Raw genomic sequence first — 20,978 nt, 5'->3', positions numbered from 1 at the left:
CTTCTTGGTGCCTGAGACCCATTAACTCTTTACACAATCAGCACAAGTCTACCCTTTAAATATTACTTATATGCTGTTAGATTTTCTCTTGCCTGCTACCAGATGCAATTCCTAGCTAATACATTCTGAGCCACTTTCCTTCAGTTTAGCAGTTTTAGCATATGTAAGGTCAATTCAAACCAGTAAGTTTTACCATTTTTGGTAGCCCAAGAAATCCTCATGGTGGAATATGTTTACACTCAAATTTAAAATAATACAGAATTTTTTTAGTTTGTTATTATCAATGCTCTATTAACTGACAAAGGTGTCTAATATCTTCGGTAAAAACACAATGTGATCATGTTTACTAAAAGAATATATATCATATTTTGCATTTTCCTCCCATCTTTTATGTGTCTTTTTTATTCTTATCCATTTATCTCAAATAGCATTAATTATAATCTGCTGTTTCCTTCTGTCACTCACACTAGTTCATGGAGTCTTGAGTACAAGGATCTGGTTATAACCTCAGCGTTTATCACCGAGTTTTGTAAAGAAAAGATACATTCAATACATATATTCTAAATGCCACATAAGTATATTAAGAACAAATTTTAAAGCCGCTGTATATATATGGTGAGCAGCAGATATATTATCATTCTAGATATCATACATTAATCATCCCTGTTTCTCTAGAATTGGTGACACTTTTCTCTAAAAAGACAGATTTTTTTTTTTTTTTTGGCTTTGCAGGCCAAAGGGTCTCAGGCACAGCTAGCAACTCTGCCATGAAAGCAAAAAAGTAGTCATAGATAGATAATACATGCACAGATAGGATTTCACTGTGTTCCAATAAAATGTACTTAGAAAAACAGGCAATGATCCAGATTTGGCCATGGGCCATAGCTTACCAGCACTGGCTTGTGTACGTGTATTGTAAGTAAAACCCAAATGTTCATTCCTACCAGTGAAGACAAAGAGCTCAGAAACTTCTCTCCCTTCTGTAACATATATTGAAAGGGCAAAGGTTAGAGAATGTGGCCAACTCCATCTATTTGGCTGCTCCCTTCTTTCCAGGACTTTGAATCTGGAGCAAGTAATACAAGGAAGGAAAGAAAGTCGGAGGCCATTCACCATATCCAGGGGTAGGTGTTGACAAGGTTTTTCTGATATTTTTGGTTTCTTACATTTCTGGAGCTCTGTTTCTTTTTAATAATTGTCAACATTAAAATGCAGATTTTATATAAAATCTAAATTATCAGATTCTTTTAAAACATTAGAAAAATCACACAGACCTTATACTAGCTAGGCACGAATTTAGACTAGGCACGAATTTGCCACAGTCCCCACCACTCCCAATTATTTTCCCTACTATGAGGCTAAGTGTTAAGTCATCGTTCTGTGTCGAACATATGCTGTCATTTTTCTTAACCTGACCGTCACTCCATTAGGTTCCCTGCCTAGTACATGTGAACATCTGAAGGTTCAACTGTGGATATAGGTCATCATAATATACTTTCATTTTCAGGATGAACCCTGTGTCCAAAACACTCTCCTCTAGAGTATCCAATAAACATTATTATTAAACAATAATCCAGAAGCAAAGGTGAATTATTATTCTATAAGCCGAGTGTATGGAATTCATCCTAATTTTGGACACTCTCAGTAGAAAAATATGGCTTTTCTTTAACTATAAAAAAAGGGCTGTTTCTTAGTTCAGGAATAAATGACTATACCCCTCCCCACTTTGTACTTTCTAAAAAATTATGATGTCTAATCACATTCTCTAGTTTTTATTTGGATCCCTTATTTCTAGACAAAAGGTTAGCAATTATACATTTCTTCCCATGGAAGAATCAAAATATGTAAGTTGAGTTCATTATTAAGTGGACTGCTTCTTTTCTGTTGTTCATGTGTCTTTCTGTGAGGAGGGAGCGAGCCCCTTTCATGTATCATGAGTGGTCCTTCTTCTCTTTTTCAGGTACTCAGTCTTACAGAGGCTCATTTAATTTTCTGTGGGAATATGTGCTCAGTCCCATCCGTTCTGAGAACAGCACTTCCCTCATAAGATATGCTGTCTTTTCTGCTCTGAAAGTCTACAAGTTTATAAGTAAAAGCTTAGGGTGGTCAACTTAAGGTGGTCTTCTTCTTAGTAGATTAATTCAGTCCAAATGAAAGGGCTGTATTTCTTTCTCGGAAATTTCATTGCTTGCAAATTTAATAACCATTTTCCCATATCAGTTTCACCAATAGTAAATGCATCATTTTGACCCCCATCTGTGTAACTCCTTTGTCTTATTTTAAAATATACTCAAAAGCCAGGCAGAGAAGATGTTACTGGGCACCCTCCAGAACACCAACACATATGAGAAACAAACTTTAATTTAAATTGTTACTTAGAGTCCAGGTTTTTAAAATATTAGTCAATTTAATCAACACAGCATCTAATACTAACCGAGTGATCACTATAAGTATCTGTCCAGGAAAGATTACCTCCATGCGTATCTAAGGCTCTGTGTTTGTCAGCTCCCGGATGATAGCAATCTATTGAGCAGAATCAGTTTTCTACTTAAAGGACCATTTGACTTCTCAGAAAACCTACAAAAACTGAGCCACACTGTTTCATGCATAAGTACCACTGCATTTACCATTTTAGGAGCTACATGTGATTTTAGGTCATTCAAGTAGGTACTAAAAGCCCACAGTTTGAGAATGGCACAAATTTATCGCTATGCATTTTTAAATAGGGACAAGGGACAACCTGGCTAAGTGTATTCTCAAAGCTGTTTTTAGCTGGCAGACCTCAAAGAGTTCTGGAAGCCCGCATTAGAGATTCACCCCTGCTTAGCTAATAGGCCTTTCATGCTGCTTTTCTTGCTGGGGAAAATACTCTTTGCTCATTCACAGATTATATTTTTAAAAATTGATATTTCACACTTCACCCTCTGGAACAAGATTTTGGTGATTTATTATGAGTACACTAAGAATTAGTAGTCAGTATACAAGTCATTCATGGGCTCTAAAAATTGTAATTATCTGATGTATGATAGAGAATGCATTTCAGCAACTGCCAGGTTATTACAAACAAGAGGAGTAGGTTGCCGCAGATTACAGTAAAATTATATCTTAATTCTAGAAGCACAAGTCTATGTTTTAAGTATTACTTAAGAAAAATATAAATGAGAAATAAAGTTACTTAACAGAAAAGTAGCATGTATTTTTTTACTTTATTGTTTAAACTATTGAGAAAGTCATTCAGTTGCATACACTCTAAAAATACATGCGATAAAATAGACTACTGTGGAAAGGAGGAGGAACATGTAGCTCAATAGACACTCTAAGGTAATATCCATTTCTTCTTTATATTCAAGTTGTATACTCAACATGTGAAAAAATAACATAAATAAGTGATTTCCAGGGATTCTGGATGTATTCGCAATTTAAAAATCCAATAATGTTCTTAAATATTGTATTTTTCAGCATTCTTTGAAACATGCAATTATTTTCTCTTTCTAAATTTGTTGTTTGAGCAAAAATGTAGAGCCCCATTAAGGCTATTGAATCTTGTCCTTTTCAATTTTTAAAATAGTCTAACAATAGCTAATTCCCAAAATCTTATTTTTCCCTATCCATAGGAAATCTCTCATGCATATCTTACTTCAAAGAGGTAAATGCAGAACTCTAATGATACATGAAAATTGTCTGAGAGCATGAACTGAAAGCATGACACCATGAGTAGATTTTTACCTAGACTATTGGAAGACTAATAGAAATCATTGACACAGGTTTCTCAATAAAATTATTCATTAATTTATTAATTTTCCAGAATTTCTTGCCTGCAGATTTTTGCTAATGGCTTAATAGGGAGCAAACATTGTGCAGGGGGAAAGAAATTGACCGCCTTGGAACTGACACGCAATGTAAATATTTACAAACCTGCCAACCTGGCACTGATTTCTGCAGAGCAAATGCAAACAAGAAACCCAATGCCTATCTTCTTCTTCTGTACAAAAATATTTGCAATAGAGACTTTCAACGGAGAAGTTGGCTAGTATATCCAAGTAAAATGAGATGTAAGCAGTGTTTTACTGCATTATATGGTAATCCCTCCACAAAAATAAAAAGGTCTACAATAGAAAAAAAATCACAGTATTTGAAAGTTTCCTTTAATTATATGCATTATGTCATTTTTATGTTTCCCACATTATAAACCAGTCTACATATATTATAAAAATGTATACTTCATACTTATGAGTAAATGTACTCAGTTCTACAAATTCCCTTTTACAGCAGCAATAAATGCCTACATGATTTATAGAGTGTATATGAAGTAAGTAAACCCCAAAGAAGTCACTTAAAATCCCTTATCCAAACCTATATTTTAAAAAGACTGCCGTTACCTATTAATATTCTTATCTTAATTTGATTTTTTGCTTTAGGAAATTGAATCAGAAAGTAGATGGTCTTATGAGCTTTTTCTTCTTGGCCAGAACCAACATTATCTACAACACACATACAAAAGTCAACTCCCAGTACCATCTGTAAGAAAACAGCTTAGGGAGAGCTAAAAAGTTTTAATTTCCCAATGCCACTATCAAGCTGCTGCTGTAAGAGTAACCCTGAGCCTTTGTAAAGCTACCCAGCTTGCTTTTGTTTCCAGGTATTGGCATAGGCTGCTATTCAAGAGAGGTGAACTTACTATCTTGAATGCAAAGTTGTATTTTATGGCTCTCTCTTGCCTTTAAGCAAGATTAAGAATCAACAAACTTCCATATATTTTAAGAGATATAATAGACTGGCATAGCCACATGGTGCTTCATCACAGACTTTGCGTACTAAGAATTATCAACCAAACAATATGTGGGAGTTTGGTTTGTAATTTAATTTTAAAAGATATTTAATAGAGAGTTGCTTTACTTCTCCCCTATGCCTAGCATTCAATCTATAGCCATGTCTGGTATATTTTACCTCTAAAATAACTTCTCTCTGCTTCCACTACTGCTATACTCAAAATTTTGAAATCACTCCCTATATTAGTTTGCTAGGGCTGCCATAATAAAGTATCATAGATGAGTCATTTCAACGATGAAAATTTATTTTATAAGGTCTGGAGGCTAGAAGTCCAGGATCAAAGTGTCAGCAGGTTTGGTTTCTTCTTTCCTTGTCTTGCACATGGCTGCCTTCTTGCTATGTCCTCACATGATCTTTCCTTTATGCTGCGTGCCCTTAGTGTACATTTTTGTGTATCCGAATTTCCTCATCTTATAAGGACACTGATCAGATTGTATTAAAATCCACCCTAAAATCTTCATTTTAACTTAGCCACCTCTTTAAAGACCCTCTATCCAAATGTAGTCACATCCTAAAGTACTGACAGTTAGGACTTCAATATGGGAATTTTGGGGAAACACAATTCAGCCCATAACACTCCCTGCTTTTCTCTTTACTTCAAACAGCTTTCCAACCATACTTTTCTAGTATGTCAAGTATGTCCTTAAACACATTATATGTTTGCTAAATATCTTTGCATCAATTGCTATTTCTGAAGAGACATCCAAATTTATAGCCTGATTTATGCCCTCTTATTTTCCAGCCTATCTTTTCAGCCACAATACTGTTTTACATTTTGATCTGTGAGACAGCTAAAAGCATGGGTCTTCCCTCTATCCAGGCAGAAACATCCCATCTCCATGATTCTTTTTACCACTGTTCCAAGCTCAAATGCTAAACTCTATGCCAACTTTCTTTTATCCTGGATAGGAGATATCTATTGACTCTTGAGAAACATCCATACCTCCATTTGTTTTTTGTTAACAGTCTCCTGCTGTAACTCCACTAAAAAATCCCTAGAGGGTCTTTGAGGAACTTCCCCACTCTCTCTCTTAATCTGTGCAAACTATCTGATGTCACATGTGGGCATATGACCCAGGACTGGCCAATGACTGTGTTTCAACTCTCAGGCTGTAGGTATTGTTGAAAGAACATGCGTTATCTAATGATTTCTGGGGTTTCTTCTGGGACCCCAGGGAATGTGAAGCTTTTTAAGTTAGGGTTGTTAAATAAGTAAAAATAAACCTGAGGCTACTAGCACCTCACTACCCAGCAGGATAAACAAAAACAAATTAAACTCCAGGAATAGCTTATTTAAACTGCAAAATCTCAGTGATTCAGAGCAATTTTAAGTGCTGCCAAAGGGAATATATTCTTCATAAAATTATGACTAATGACGGACTTCTCATCAGAATCATAGAGACAATGAAGTTATATCATTAAGGAAAAATAACTGTCAGCTTAGATTTCTATATTGAGATAAAGCAGAAGTAGAGAATAAAGCTAAAAATCTGTCATACATATAATAGCTGAGATAATTTGCCACCCTTAAATCTAACAGAAAGAGCTACTAAAGGGTATGTTTTATCTAGAGAAAATGATCCGTAAGTTAAAGGCATGAATAGAAGACAAAATAGTAAGGAAATAAGACTCCAGTAAAATTTGTTCGTAAATCTAATGAATGTAGAATTAAAACTGTATATATTTATAACAGGTATGTTTGTGATGATATGGTCACTGTGAATTAAAGTATGTTATAGTGTTATGCACAGAGATGACAGAGATAATATAATAAGCACCATCATGTTTCTGAAAATGTGTTATTAACTATATATAGAAAAAATCACATATATTGCTGAAGTGACTGTAAACTGATACAACTGCTTGGGAACATAATTCGCCAATATCTACTAATGCTGAACATAGGCATACCCTATGATCTAGAAATTTCTCAGCATATACCTGACATAAATGCACACATTTTTTCAAATCAAAGAAATGTGCTAATATTCATAGCAGCACTTTAATATCCAGCAACTGGAAATAAGCCTAATCTTCATCCATGATCAAATGGATACATGAATTGTGGCATATTTATACAATGGAATAATATGTATCAATGAGAAGTAATAAACTCAGCAACTTGAATGAATCTCACAGACATGACATTAAGCAAATGAACTCAGACACTCAAGAGCACCTACTAAAAGATTCTATGCCTATGAAGTTCAAGGCTAGGTAAGCCTAATAAAAGGGGTTAGAAGTCAGGGAAATGTATCCTTGAGGGCATAGGTAGAAACTAAAAGAGAACACAAAATAGCTTCCTGGGTTCTAGGACTGTGACATAGATACACTTACTTTGCCAAGTTTAACAGCCATTTTAATTATTGTAAATGTACGGTACAAATCAGTGTGCTTTACATTAAAAAGGCAAAAATATATAAAAATAATTGTTGAAATATAATAAAATATGAAATTTCAAAGCCGGGTGAAGAATAAAAGGGTTTAGAAAACTTTAATCAGTTCAATATAAATCAGATAAATAAGCAAAGCAAATAAAATATTTTGTAAAAGATAATAATTTATTCATTTATCTAGAAAATATTTACAGAACACTTCTTAGATTCCTGGCACTGTTCTAAACTCTGAGATTATGGAATTTAATAAAACAGACAAAACTCCCTGCCATAGTGTAGTTTACATCCTAGTGAAGGGAAGACAAAGTAGGTAAATGAAAACCATAGTAAATTAGATAGGCAAATTGCTATGGAGAAAAATATCAGAGGAAGGGGATAGAAATTGCCAGCAGGAAGGAAAATCTATAATACAGTGTCCAGGAAAAAGTTCATTGAGAAGGTGGCATTATAAAAAGACTCGAAGGGGTGAAGTTTTGAATTCCCTCCAAAGAATACCTGGTAGAATAAACAGCAAACGTTCTGAATTGGCACATGGCAATCTGGGCAAGTGCAAAAGACAGAAGGGAAGTCTGTGTGGCTGAGCAGAGTGAGGAGGGAGAAAGTGAGGGAGAGTGAGAATGAAAACCAAATCCTGCAGGGCCTTGTGACGGGAGTTGCAGAGAGAATTCATGAGGGCAGTAGGTGGAAGATGCCTCTAAAGCTTTTTGCTTGAGGAAATGAGAAGTGGAGTTACCATAAAGTAAGATGAGAAATTATGTGGGAAAAGCTAACATGTAAGTAATAACCACAAATCTAAATACATTAAACTCACTTGTTAAAAGAAAGAGTTGATGGATTTTACTCATTAAATACACAGCAATGAAATATTATATGAATGTGTATATATTTATTTTCCTCTCTTTTGTTTGTCTTTTCTATTTTTGTTTGTTTTGTTTTGTTTCTTTGAGATAGGATCTCATTCTATCCCCAGGCTGGATGGAGTGCAGTGGTGCAATCATAACTCACTCACTATAGCCTTTACCTCCCAGGTTCAAGTGATTCACCCTCCACAGCCTTCGCAAGCAGCTGGGACCACAGGTGCTTGCCATCATGCCCAGCAAATATTTAAATATTTTTTGTATAGATGGGGTCTTGAAATGTTGTCTATGCTGGTCTCAAAGCTCTGGGCTCAAGCAGTGCACCTGCCTCAGCCTCACAAAGTGCTGGGATTACAAGCATAAGTCACCACACCCAGCTTGCATGTGTATACATGTCTTCAGTGAGATAATGTATAAGTATTTCTTTTCTTTAAATATCAAGTTTCCTGCAATTTTCTAGGAAGGTCTCTTGAGGTAAAGAGGTACTTTATGACACTTTAATATGCGCAAAAATGTCAATTAAGAAACAAGAATCTAAAGAAAATTTTAGGGGCAAACAATTTTCTGCTCACTCTATATGATTTTTATAAGCTTACAAGTCACACATACCTAAATTCAAACTTATTAAGTCCGCAGTAAATATTCAATAAAGGTATTATTATTACTATTACTTGTAGGTATAGATGCTTAGCCTCCTTACATATGCTAAAATGGCAAGTTTTTGCCTTTATTGTATGAAAACCTAGTACTAGATTTTAAGTAGTGATCTCCAGATGTATACCAAGAGTAGACTCAATCACTTTAGATTGATTGAGGTGAACTATGTAGAAAAATATTTTTAAACAATGGAATTAAATTAATTTTTAGCAGGAGACTTAAGAGAAGATACTTTTGCTTAATGTATTTCTCAATTCACAGCCCAATAGCAAATATCCTTAACAGGCCCTTTCTGTCTTTCTTTTTCTTTTTAATACTTCAAGTTCTGGGGTACATGTGCAGAATGTGAAGATTTGTTATATAGGTATATGCGTGCCATGGTGGTTTGCTGCAACCATCCCCCATCACCTACATTAGGTATTTCTCCTAATGTTAGCCCTCCCCAATCCCCCAACTCCTGCTATCCCTCCCCTAGCCCCCCCACACCCAACAGGCCTCAATGTGCCCTTTCTCTTATGCCCTTTTCCCCACTCCCATTCCTTTCCCTCTCCGTAGGTAACCATTTTATTTGTGACTTTTGTCTCACATTTACGTGTTTTCTTATGAAGTCTATACTATTTTTGTTTTTTTTTTCCTCTTCATGTATTTTTACTTTACAGGAATGGGATTGTGCCATAGATCTCATTCTGTTTTGCATTTTATCACTCACAAATCTTTGTGAGACCTTTCCATGTTTCTGTGGCTATATACCTCATTTCTTTTAACTGCCACTTAGGATGTGTTGCAGATACAGTCAGGGTCCTAAAAGTGTCCTCAGTCCTTCTCATGTCTATGCACACCTGTGAACTTCCAAATGCTTGCACCACATTTCATTGCTAGAGAGCCTCCAGAGACTACCTTGCTGCCTATAGCATGTCCCCAAAGCTAAAGACTTTATGCCTCTTGAGAAAAATCCTCAATCTGTGATTGCCCATCGTATAACTTCATCTCCATCTCCTCTCTCCTGTATAGTGTTCTAGGCCAGCCTCTAGATGTTCCCCAGGGAAAGGAGCTCTAGTAGCTGGTTGTTGAATTGATAATACATTCCTAATTAGCTGCTCTCTTCCCTTTCATTTGGCACTTCCCACCCTCTGGCCTGTTTCCTGTACAACCCATATACAGTGTCTTTGTCACATGGTCTGTTTCTAGGTTATCCTAAACGAAGAGAATATTCCATTTACTTTATTATACTGACCAATTACCCAAGTTAGGGTCTGGGTGACTTTCTGCTCACCACGCTATAATAACCATCCTCCTACTAATCCCCTTAATTGACCTATAAGGAAATGTCTCTGGATTACTTACACAGTGCTAGAATTGTTGGCTCATATGGTTCATATGGAATTTGACTAAAGACTATCAGACTTCTCTCCAAAATGATGTACATGGTTTTCTAGATCCTTTCATCTTGGTCACCCCTGTCTCATTCATTTAATGTGTAAGAGGCTTATGGGTGCTTTCATTTGAATTTCTCTACTTACTAATGAATTCATGATTCCATAAACTCTGGGCTTCCTGCTCTGTGAATTTCCTGTATAAATGCTTCGTTTATTTTTCTAATTACATTCCATTTAGGATTTTCTTACATTTTAGATATCCATTCCTTGTCAAATGTTGACATGGCAAATATCGTCTCCCAATCTGCTATCGGTTAGTTTTGTGGATGGTAACATGTTTTGAACAGAAATATTTAATTTTGATTAATTTAATGAATCTATTATTCTTTCTGTAATATATATATTGAATGTGTTGTTTGAGTATATCCTTCACTACTAGGCCATAAATATACTCTCCTACATTGCTCTCTAAAACCTTTAGAGTTTTACCTTTCACATTTATGTATTTTCTTCTGAATGTCCCCCTTGTTTATGACTTTAAAAAATTCCCAGTATTTGTCAATTTCTATCTTCACAGATTAGTCAATTGCATGTTATTAAAGGATAAAAGCAAAATAAATGGGAATTAGTAGAAATAGCACAATTCGTTCTCAAAACTTCAGTGAGAGAATTTTTTTGATTACCCTACTTCTCTGAAGATCACAGTTTGAGCTTTAGTTATGCTGAAACTAATGACCAGCATTATCATTTTCCTGGTTTTAATCACTGATGGTGAGTGAATGACTCTTCTGAGGAATAATTTTTTTCTTTGGAACATTTTAGGATCCTGGATTGCACATTTTAACTACCTTTTCTCTATCGCCCCAAATGCAAATCAGATCTCCTTCTAATATTCCTCTGAACAAACGAAACTATGTCCTAACATAAAATTGAGCTTTGTTTGCTACTGCTCTTGTTGGATCAGTCCATCAGACCAGCTGGACTCTGGAGCTGCTTCAGAGAGCACAGGATTCCCAACTGTGCCTATACTGCTGCATTTTGCTGGGACTGTTGAGCGTCCTTCCATTCCCAAACTCATAATTCCAGTGACAGGAAAAACAAACACAACTCACTTTGTCATAATTCCAAGATAAACATTAAGATGGCAAGGCCATACACAATTCAGCTCAGCAAGGTTCCACTGAGTGTCTCTTCCCAACTTGTACTAGCTCTTAGAATTCTTATATTCTATGTCTAGTTTACCACTTATCATTAGGAATTTCCAAACATTAAGAACAGTCATCACAGATGCATCAGAAATTCGAGACCCTAAGCTCCAGAAGAGAAATTCTATGTCTTATCTTTCCTTAATATAATTTTCAATGTGATGATTTCATAAACCTCCAAGATGGCTCAGGGTAAGAAGTGAGTATAAGACTAAAATACTGTGTTAAAATTATTGTATGTGTGTTTGCATTTGTTTGTATCCAAATGTAATAAAATATGTGTCAATGGATATATGCTTGTATGTGTATGTATAAAGTGTGTGACTATATAACACACATAGATAATTGTACATTTATTATACATATATATACACACAGAGACACACACACATACCACTCTATCCCTAGCACCTAAGATAATCTGAAAAGCAGTAGAAACTGAATAAATATTTAATGAGTGAATGAACAAATGAATGAAAGAGACATGAAGTCGAATGCCTTTAAATGATCTCTACAAGTCAAGAAGTGATGAAAGTACATAAGAAACAACTGTGAAGTTTCCTTTGGCAGGTTGTAGAGCTCCATATTCCTAACTCAAACCGTGACTCAGCTGAGAAGATGTTGTAAATAAATCAACTTAGACATTTTCTTTTTTTTCTCCCCACTTAGGGAACACAGCGGTAAGTGAAAACATTTATCAAATACAGAGTCATAAATATCAAGGTGGCTATATTTTGCATTAATGACTTGATCCAACCTTATCATTATAATGCCTGAATAAGTTCAGTAGAAGGGTAGAAGCTATAAAAAGGCAAAAAATAGCCAAAAAAAGTATTGCAAATATAGATGAACAGTGTGTCCTTTTATAATTATATTTCTCACCAAGGCCACATGAAATACAATAATATACAGAAAATACACATCTCCCAAGTGTTCCAAAGGACAGTACATTACTACCACTTCCAATTCATTGTTCCAACAAGGAATTACAATGGGACACCTGGCTTCTTCTATAATGTTGATTACTTAATTTAATACTTATTTTCTGTGAAATATTATTTCTTTGTAGATTACCTTTGATTATACATAAATTGAAGTTTAGGATTATTAAGGTGGACATAGGCATTAATGTGGTATTTAAGAAATGTAAAGAATTATTCATTCTTTTCTATCCCTATCATGAGATGGTGATTATCAACGCAAAGCTTATCTCAATTAATTAAATTTATTAATACTCCTGGCTGAAACTACTTTTCCATATGGAATTTCAGAAGACTATAAAATCTGAAATCTCAAATACTCTAAAATAAAGTATTAAGGTTAATAATGAGATAGAATTTCAAATTTATGAAAAGGCAAGAAAATGTGTGTGTGTGTGTGTGTGTGCATGTGTGGGTGTATAAGAAAATGAAAAAAACTGAGTACAAATATAATTTCTGAAAAGAAATATAGAAGAGTGATTACTTCTAGGTCTTGAAATTGTACTTAAAAAGTATAAATCACATATGCTTTCTTTTAATTTTCTGGGGTTTTTTTTCTATTTTTTATAATGAATATTTACCATGGAATTAAGATAATATTTCTAAAATAATTTATGCAATCTGATATCTTTTGACACTCTCAACTATCTTATTAGAAAAAGCACTTTGTTGATTTTTTTTTTGTTCTGTGGCCACTTAAACGTGAAAGGACCCAAAGACAAAATATGGTGATAGAACATAATCCAAAAGAAAATAAAATGAAAAATAACCTGCCATATAATGACAATAGATCCAATGTTGCTATTATCGGAATACCAGGAAAAAAGAAGAGATTGGGGCTGAAAGTGTTGTAAAAAATAATGACTGAAAAGTTTCCAAATTTGGTGAACAGCAAACCTACAGACCCAAGAAATATTATGAACCCAATCTGAATAAATCTAAATAAATCTATGCCAAGACACATTGTAATCAAACTTTAAAAAATTAAAGACAAGAAAAGGGTCTCAAAAGCAGCCTGAGAGAAATTACACATTCCTTTTAAGGAGGCACTAAATTAAATAGACAGTAGATTTCTCATCTGAAACCATGAAGGCTAAAAGAAGTGGCACAATATTTTTGAAGTACAGAAATTAAAGAATTGTCAACAGTGAAATCTATATCTGTTGAACCTTATCAAATCTAAAATATTAAGATAATTTTCAGCTGACAGATCTATCTTTAAAGACTGGTTGTTAGGGAAAGGTATTCAAGCAGGAAGAATTTTTTTAAAGGAATCTTGGAATGTCAGAAAGGATGAGGGAACAAAACAGAAAGAGAATTATGAGTACATATAATACACCATTTATTTTCTTATGAGTTTTGTAAATCACATTTTAGATTTAAAAAATTATAATGCCATCTGATAGCTAAGAGGATGATATTTAAAAATGAGGAAAGCAAAGGAGATGAACAGAACTGCAGTAGAATCAAACTTTATGAGACACAGTTAAAGCAATGTGAGGGGAAATTTTATAGCTCTAAGGCCTTACATTGGAAATGAGTCAGAATCAAAGTTTCAAATCAACAGAGCAAGACTCTGCCTCAAAAAAAAAAAAAAGAAAGAAAGAAAACTCTGAGTCAGAACCATCTACCTGAACTCCCAAATTCCTGACCTCCAGAAACTAAGTTTATACATGTATTTGTTGTTTGAAGCTGCTAAGATTGGAGGTTAATTGATTATGCAGCAACAGATTGCTAATTTATGATCTAATTTTACTCTTACGCATTGCAGAAATGTTAAAGAATTTTTTCATGGTTCAGTAATAGAAAGACCCAACTAAATTCTGATGTCCCAATTTCAAATAAAGTGTCATGGATCTCTTCCAGTTTGTATGATGAAACTTCACTTTAAAATCCAAATTCACTGACTTAAAGAGAGGCAAGTTGCAGTCAACCTTGGGTGGCATTCAAGAATAATAACACCTTTTACAATCTCACAGGAATAGCCCTTACCCTGGATCCTGTGTTTTAGATGGTTCTTTTCTGTTTCAGCCTCATTCTGCATGCAGAAAAACCCCATGTATGCACACAAAGCCCTTCATGGTGCAGGACAGAACTTGAGATAAAAAGAGACATTTTAAAGTATCATGACATCATACAGTCCTTGCCACTCTTACCATTGGAAAGCCATGAACTAATTTGAATAGAGTATGTGACCAGCTAAAATGAAGAAGATTTTATTACACATGAAACTTTAATATAAATACTTTATAATATGAATCTAAACATGGCCGGCAGCCACCATGTTTCATCATGGGACTTCAAGGAGTTTTCAAGGAATTCAAGGAGCATTTAAAACTTGAACCTGGCATTCTAAGTCTTTATGAAGGAATATTTGTTAAGCTAAGAGCATAGAACATTACACTGGAGATTTTATTAGCTTTACTTTATAACTTTTAAATATTTAGAACTGTGGTATGTGGCCTTCTTAGTATATAGAATAAGGGGCTCTTGCTTTTAGTCCCTTAAGTGACAGAATTAGGAAGCAGGCAACTGCTGTTTTTCCCTCATATTGGGGTAGGGGGGGCAGGAAGTCTCCTTTGAAAAGATCCCACAGTCCAGAGAGACATTTTCACCAGGGCTGATCCCAAAAATCTATTCTAACCCTTAAGAGTTTATCCACTTAGAACATTAGTCACTACAGGGACCAAAGAACTAACCGGAAATATTATAACTATGATAACCCTTCAGAAAACCTTTCTAGGGTTCTAGTCTATAACTCTAAATAGAAGAGATGAAATAAGAATATGGCCTTCTGAGTTCAATAGCCTACTGATTCAGTTACAATAAAAATCCTAATGATTACCATGTATTGGGGACCCTATTAGGTGCTTTTCATGAATGATATTATGTAGTCCTTGCAACAACTGTGCTAGTGAGGTGCAATTAGCCTCATTAGGCAAATGAGAAAGCCAAGACTCAGAGGTATGTTCCAGATCCTTTAGCAAGAAAGAGACAGATTACAATTCTGTATTATCCCAAAGCCAGTGCACATGATCACCATTCTTTACGGCAGTAGATCTCCTTTGGAGGTATTTAGGTGTCACATTTCCCTGAGTTCTGGAATAGGGAGAAAGTCTCCTTTGAAAAGATCACAGCAGTCTAGAGAAACATCTGCACCAGGATTGATCCCAAGAAAACTATTGTAACTCTTAAGAGTTTATCAACTTAGCATATTAATCACTAATGAATTTTTATGTTATTATAAAAAATGTTATTTCTAACACATTATCAGTTCCTGACATCAAGCCCAAAAGAAAGAAAAAAGTCAGTGAATTAAGGATTTAGGGATATCAGAAGAAACATATGAACCAAAATTTGAATTTATAGATATTAGAGGAAAGAAACCTTAAAGGAAAACATAAGGAAACTCCATGGGGAATATGAGCATACAACCTAGTCTGACAGTTTTATGTTGCACCATAATTTAATATAAGGAGATATTCAGGCTCTAAACTATTAATATTAAAGTTTCATGAATAATAAAATCATAAAATCATCTCCATTTTAGCTGGTCACATATTCTATTCAAATTATTTTATGGCCTTCCAATGGTAAGAGTGGCAAGGATTGCATAATGTTAAGATAATTTAAAAGTGACTGCTTAAGTTGCTTGATCTTTAAATAATTCTTATTTAGTGAGAATCAAAAAGCACTGATGAGTAAACGAAGGGCAAAAGACATTTATAAAGGTATGAAACATCATTCAGAAATGATCATATTCTAGTTAACACTTCATGTAACAATTTCAGCTTTAAAAGGAGTTGGCTATATTGTTTAGTGCAACATTTTGTCAATTTAGCCAGAAAAATATATATTTAGCCCTACAATATTAGCAGTGTTTAAATGTCCTAGCATTTCCATTTTAGAAGCACATGCCCCCCAATCTTCCAAGAAAAATGCTTATATTAATTTACCATTAAACAAATGACATAGTCCTATAAAGAAAAGCCAAAACTTTTCTTTCACAGCTTTGCTTTTCAGATAGAATAATATTGTGCCATATCATCTAGTATTATTACTTACATAAAATTTTCTTCCAGGATGAAAATACAAGCGTGAATGATAAGTTTCCTTCTGAGCTGGCATCCTCACCACAGAAGGTAAACCTCTAATACACTGTGAAATCACAAACTGCCTAATATAATAAATTTCTTTTCCAGATAGCATTATCTTTCACCTACTTATTTCTTCCATCTTTCATCCATGGAGTTTTATCTTATTCTCACATTGTATACAGCGAGACAGTCACACTTCATAACTAAACCATCTTTGCCCTTGACAAATCCATTAACCAAAGAAGGAAGGAAGGAAGGAAGGAAGGAAGGAAGGAAGGAAGGAAGGAAGGAAGGAAGGAAGGAAGGAAGGAAGGAAGGAAGGAAGGAAGGAAACGAAACACCCTGGCTTTAAGCTGGTCATTATTTGTTCTCTTGGATAGGATGCACAAGTGAGTTTCAGCCCACAGCAAGGTTTATTTGCCTTTAAATTTTTTGTCCATTGTACATAGTATTGCTTTTAGACAGACAGTATGTAAAAGAAACTCACAAGCTTAAAAGTTATATATATAAATCCTTTTGACTGTGCCAAACTATTCTGAGAAAATCTTTTTCTCTCAAAATCCCAAAGTACATTTTAAAAATTCTCATTTGCCCTTCATAACTTCCTCATCTGTCTGTCCCAAACTCCTTCTCTTTAAATAATGTTATTAACAACACCTGCCCTCAACATTAATATACATATAACCAAACATAAATATATACATACCTATGCATATTCATATACTACACATATGCATGTACATATGCAATTTATAACTGGCAAACTCACCTCATTTACAAGGGCAATTCATTAGAAATTTATTTTCAGTTTACATCAACAAAGGTTTTTTTTTTAATATACACTTTTTTCAGTATGCCAAACTATCCTGAGAAAATATTTTTCTCTTAAAATCCCAAAGTAAATTTTTAAATTCTAATTTGTCCTTAATAACCCCCTCATCTGTCCAAAACCCTTCTATTTAAATAATTTAACAATATGTACTTCCAATATATACATCCTACCAAACATAAATTCGTACATATTATGCATATCCATATACTACACACACACATATACATATGCAATTCATAACTGGCAAACTCACCTTCTCATTTCCAAGTGCACACAACTCATTCCAAATTTATTTTCAGTTTATATCAGCAAAGGTTGTGTTTTTTTTTAACCTAAAGCCAAACAAAGCACAAGACAATAAATTTAGAGTCTCCTGCATATATTCTAAAAAATTATCCTGTGAAAGATGGCAATGAGATTTTACTCCTCTAGAGAAAGAAACCAATCTCCAAAATAATGTCCTAGGAAATAGCTTTTCCCTGAGATTTTCTTCTTTATTTTTCTAAAGAAAAAAATACAAATACAGAAGGCATTTGAGCAAATCAAATGGTAAGAGGCTTCCACATTAGCCACACATTTTCTTGTTTAGAAAAGGAAAATAGTTTTATGCTGTAAATTCTGCAGAGTATTAAGAAAGGGATTTAGTCACTCTCATTTTTTTTCTAAGTTCCTTTCACATAACTCAGATTACTTTTAGTGAACATGAAAAGGAAAATATAATTCTTGAAATCAAAATAACTGGATTTGTGTGTTTAAATTCACAGCCCTAACAACTTCCTCTAATTTACATTAGGAAATGTCATCCAATTACTCTCATATGAAATTGCAAACATCAGTTGTGGACAATGTTTTTCATGTTTGTGGAAAGGTAATATGATACAGATCTTGCAACGAATAGCTACTGTTAAGTCCTGTCTAAGATCACGAGAGAAATAGAGACGATATTTCACTTCACTATCATAAAATACAGAAAATATACAGAAATGCTCCTTTTCTAACTGTCCACTAGTACGGTTCTAGGATTAACAAGTTCTGGGTTTTGGAGTAAGACAATCTGAGTTCAAGACCAAGCTCTTGGCTGAGTGACAAAGAGAAAATTATTTAACACTCCAGACTTGCCTCCTTCTCTAGAAGGCAGGCATTACTGGGTGTTCAGAGGACTAAATGTTACATGTAAAATACTTGGTACCATTCATTCCCAGCTCACAGTACCTGACATTAAATATCATTCAGGACTGGTATTGCTGAAGTATTGACACTTCTTTCTGTCAGATACACAAATATTCCATTAAATGTCACCTAAAAGGTATACTTCTGGATAGGTCAAACAAGGACATTAATTGCAAAGAAAAAGAAAACACGGTACTCTTCCATCATGTTCGTGTGGGATTCTTCTTGGCATTTACAACAACTGTGCAAAGTAGACACTAAGGCAACCTTTTTTTACACAAGAAAATAAAAGTGAAAATGGTCACCCAGCTTAGGAAAAGGCAGAAGTTGGACTCCATCTCCAAATCTCATGGGCTTTCGTTTCCATCAGTCTGTAAACATATACATTAAATTGAAGAGGAGGAAGAAGGAGCTATCAGTCCCTTCTTTTCACCTGATTCATAGATGTGAAATAGTAAAATACTGTTCCATGGTTTCTCTTCATAAATTTTGTGATGTGAGTGGTGCTTGACACGTTACTCTGACAAACTCACAGGACATTAGTGTCTTGAAGGATCTCTTAGGTTTCTGTTAAATGCAAATATTCCCTGAAGAAATTTTATTACATAACCTTCAGGGAGAGTTAAGTTTGACTGCTATTTGAGTGCGAGTGGCTGGCAGAATGGAAGGCAGAATTGGGAAGTCAGGGATTAGGGACCAAACTGGAAACTGAAGAGAGGTCCCAGATGGAAACAGCAGAGTATCACATGAGAAGACAATTCCCTCTGTTTCTGTAAGTTTTGCATCTGAGAAGTCAACCATCCATGGATCAAAAATATTTGAAATAAAACATTAAAAAATGACAGTATGACAATAAAAATATAATTTAAAAACAATACAGTATGTCATCTGATTACATAGCATTCACATTGTATTAGACACTATAAATAGTCTAGAGAGGATTTAAAGTAAAAGGGAGACTATGTAAAGGTTATTTGTAAACACTGCGCTGTGCCATTTTTATATCAGGAACTTGAGCATCCGAGGATTTTGATATTAGTAGGGATTTGGGAACCAAACCCCATAAATACCAATGGATGACTGTACTTATTAGGCACAGATAAATATTATGTACTTGATAAGCAATCTTTAACATGGCCATATTAGCCTATTAGCTACTTCTTATCATTACTAACCTCATGTTCTGTGGAAAAATTAGTAAAGACATTACACTGGCTTAGAGAGTAAGAATTCTGCCTTCTAGTCACAGTTCTGCCATTTAGTACCTGCGCAGCATGGGGAAAATTACTTCATGGCTCTCCCTCAGTTTCCTCATTTGTAATAATTGTCTTTCTTCCTCACATGGTTGTTATGAAAAAAAGTAAGCTAGTATGTTAAATCTCATGATAAAATAAAAACAATTCTGGATAAATGCAAACTGTATTATGTTAATACTTGCTGAAACAAATATTTCGTGAACAATCCTTCATGCAGGGTATTGTTTTACTATAGTGTTAACTAAGTTAAACCGAATATTAACCTTGGCAGGAATATCATTGTAACAAAATCACTTTATTATTATCACTTATTCTGAATTCTTATATAGAAGCAAAATGTAGTGTTAGTAAGATGGAATTCTGACTATTTTCCCCTAAGTCACAAATTATTCAGCTCCCAAGCCTAACACACTTGTTAAGTTGTATGTACCCCTAGTTTCCACTTCAGATGATGCTATCATCTGTGAATAAAGATTTACATTCATCTCATTTGATCTCTAAATTGCTCTGAACTTGAATCCAGACCTTTGGCTAATGGAAACTTTGATGAGATCCAGTTGGCAGTCTCAGTATTTGCACACCCTTCCATATCCACAAAAGTTTTATCATTCCTGCTTGAGTTCTAGCCTAAAAGAATAATTGGAAGGATATCGATTTTTAAATTCCCAAGGAAAAGTATAATTAACTGCTGCCCAATTGTGGCTGCTGTTGCAGTCTGCAGGGCAGATATTTTACTGAGAGAGAGAGCCTCCAGTGAATCCCTGGCTCGCACCAGTATATCTCGTCTATCAACAAAAGTGAATACTTCTTCAAAGTATCTTAATCATGATAAAGTAATTTCCGTCCAAGTCTTCCTTCTAGGCTTTCATCAGTCTATCATTTCTCCTATCCATTATATTGCCAAACTATATGACATAACTTCATTTTCCAAAGCCCTTTTGCTCACAAGTGAAATAAATAAAAGCATTCTAAAATTTGAACTTATATTTATTTCCTTTCAATAATTTCTTTAATTTGCATTGCCATTGTCTGTGTCCTTTACAATCACTTGCATTTCTTTACATCTGTCACCTTTCTTGGGCTCTGCTTCCTTCCTTACATAAACAACATCAAGGGAAAAAGAAAAAGTAAAGCTGAATTTCATGGTGGGTCAGTAAGGATTTGAATCTTTTATTTACTACCATAATCACAAAGCAGAATTGCTTCCTTCAAATTACACTAATAAATTATCAGCTATTATGCCACAGTGTATTGGTGAAAGGTTGATACTGAATAAAGTTTTAGAGGGGCAGGGGAACTTGTAATTTATATGTCACATGTGG

General features: G+C 34.5%; 1 long non-coding RNA gene across 7 annotated transcripts in view; it reads right to left on the bottom strand.

Annotated features, from left to right (window-relative positions):
* The window catches only part of LOC144579437 (uncharacterized), a 329,449-nt gene that overhangs the window by 234,358 nt on the left and 74,113 nt on the right, over positions 1-20,978 (bottom strand). For all 7 annotated transcript variants that reach the window (XR_013526923.1, XR_013526924.1, XR_013526925.1 and 4 more), the window contains one exon: positions 17,484-17,562. This is a non-coding gene — a long non-coding RNA (uncharacterized LOC144579437). The remainder of the gene's footprint in view (positions 1-17,483; positions 17,563-20,978) is intronic.

The sequence above is a fragment of the Callithrix jacchus genome, chromosome 15 (genome assembly GCF_049354715.1).
Source record: "Callithrix jacchus isolate 240 chromosome 15, calJac240_pri, whole genome shotgun sequence".
In the NCBI taxonomy this organism is placed as follows: domain Eukaryota; kingdom Metazoa; phylum Chordata; class Mammalia; order Primates; family Cebidae; genus Callithrix; species Callithrix jacchus.
Note: the sequence above shows the minus strand (reverse complement) of the source record. Positions and strands in the feature narration are given on the sequence as shown.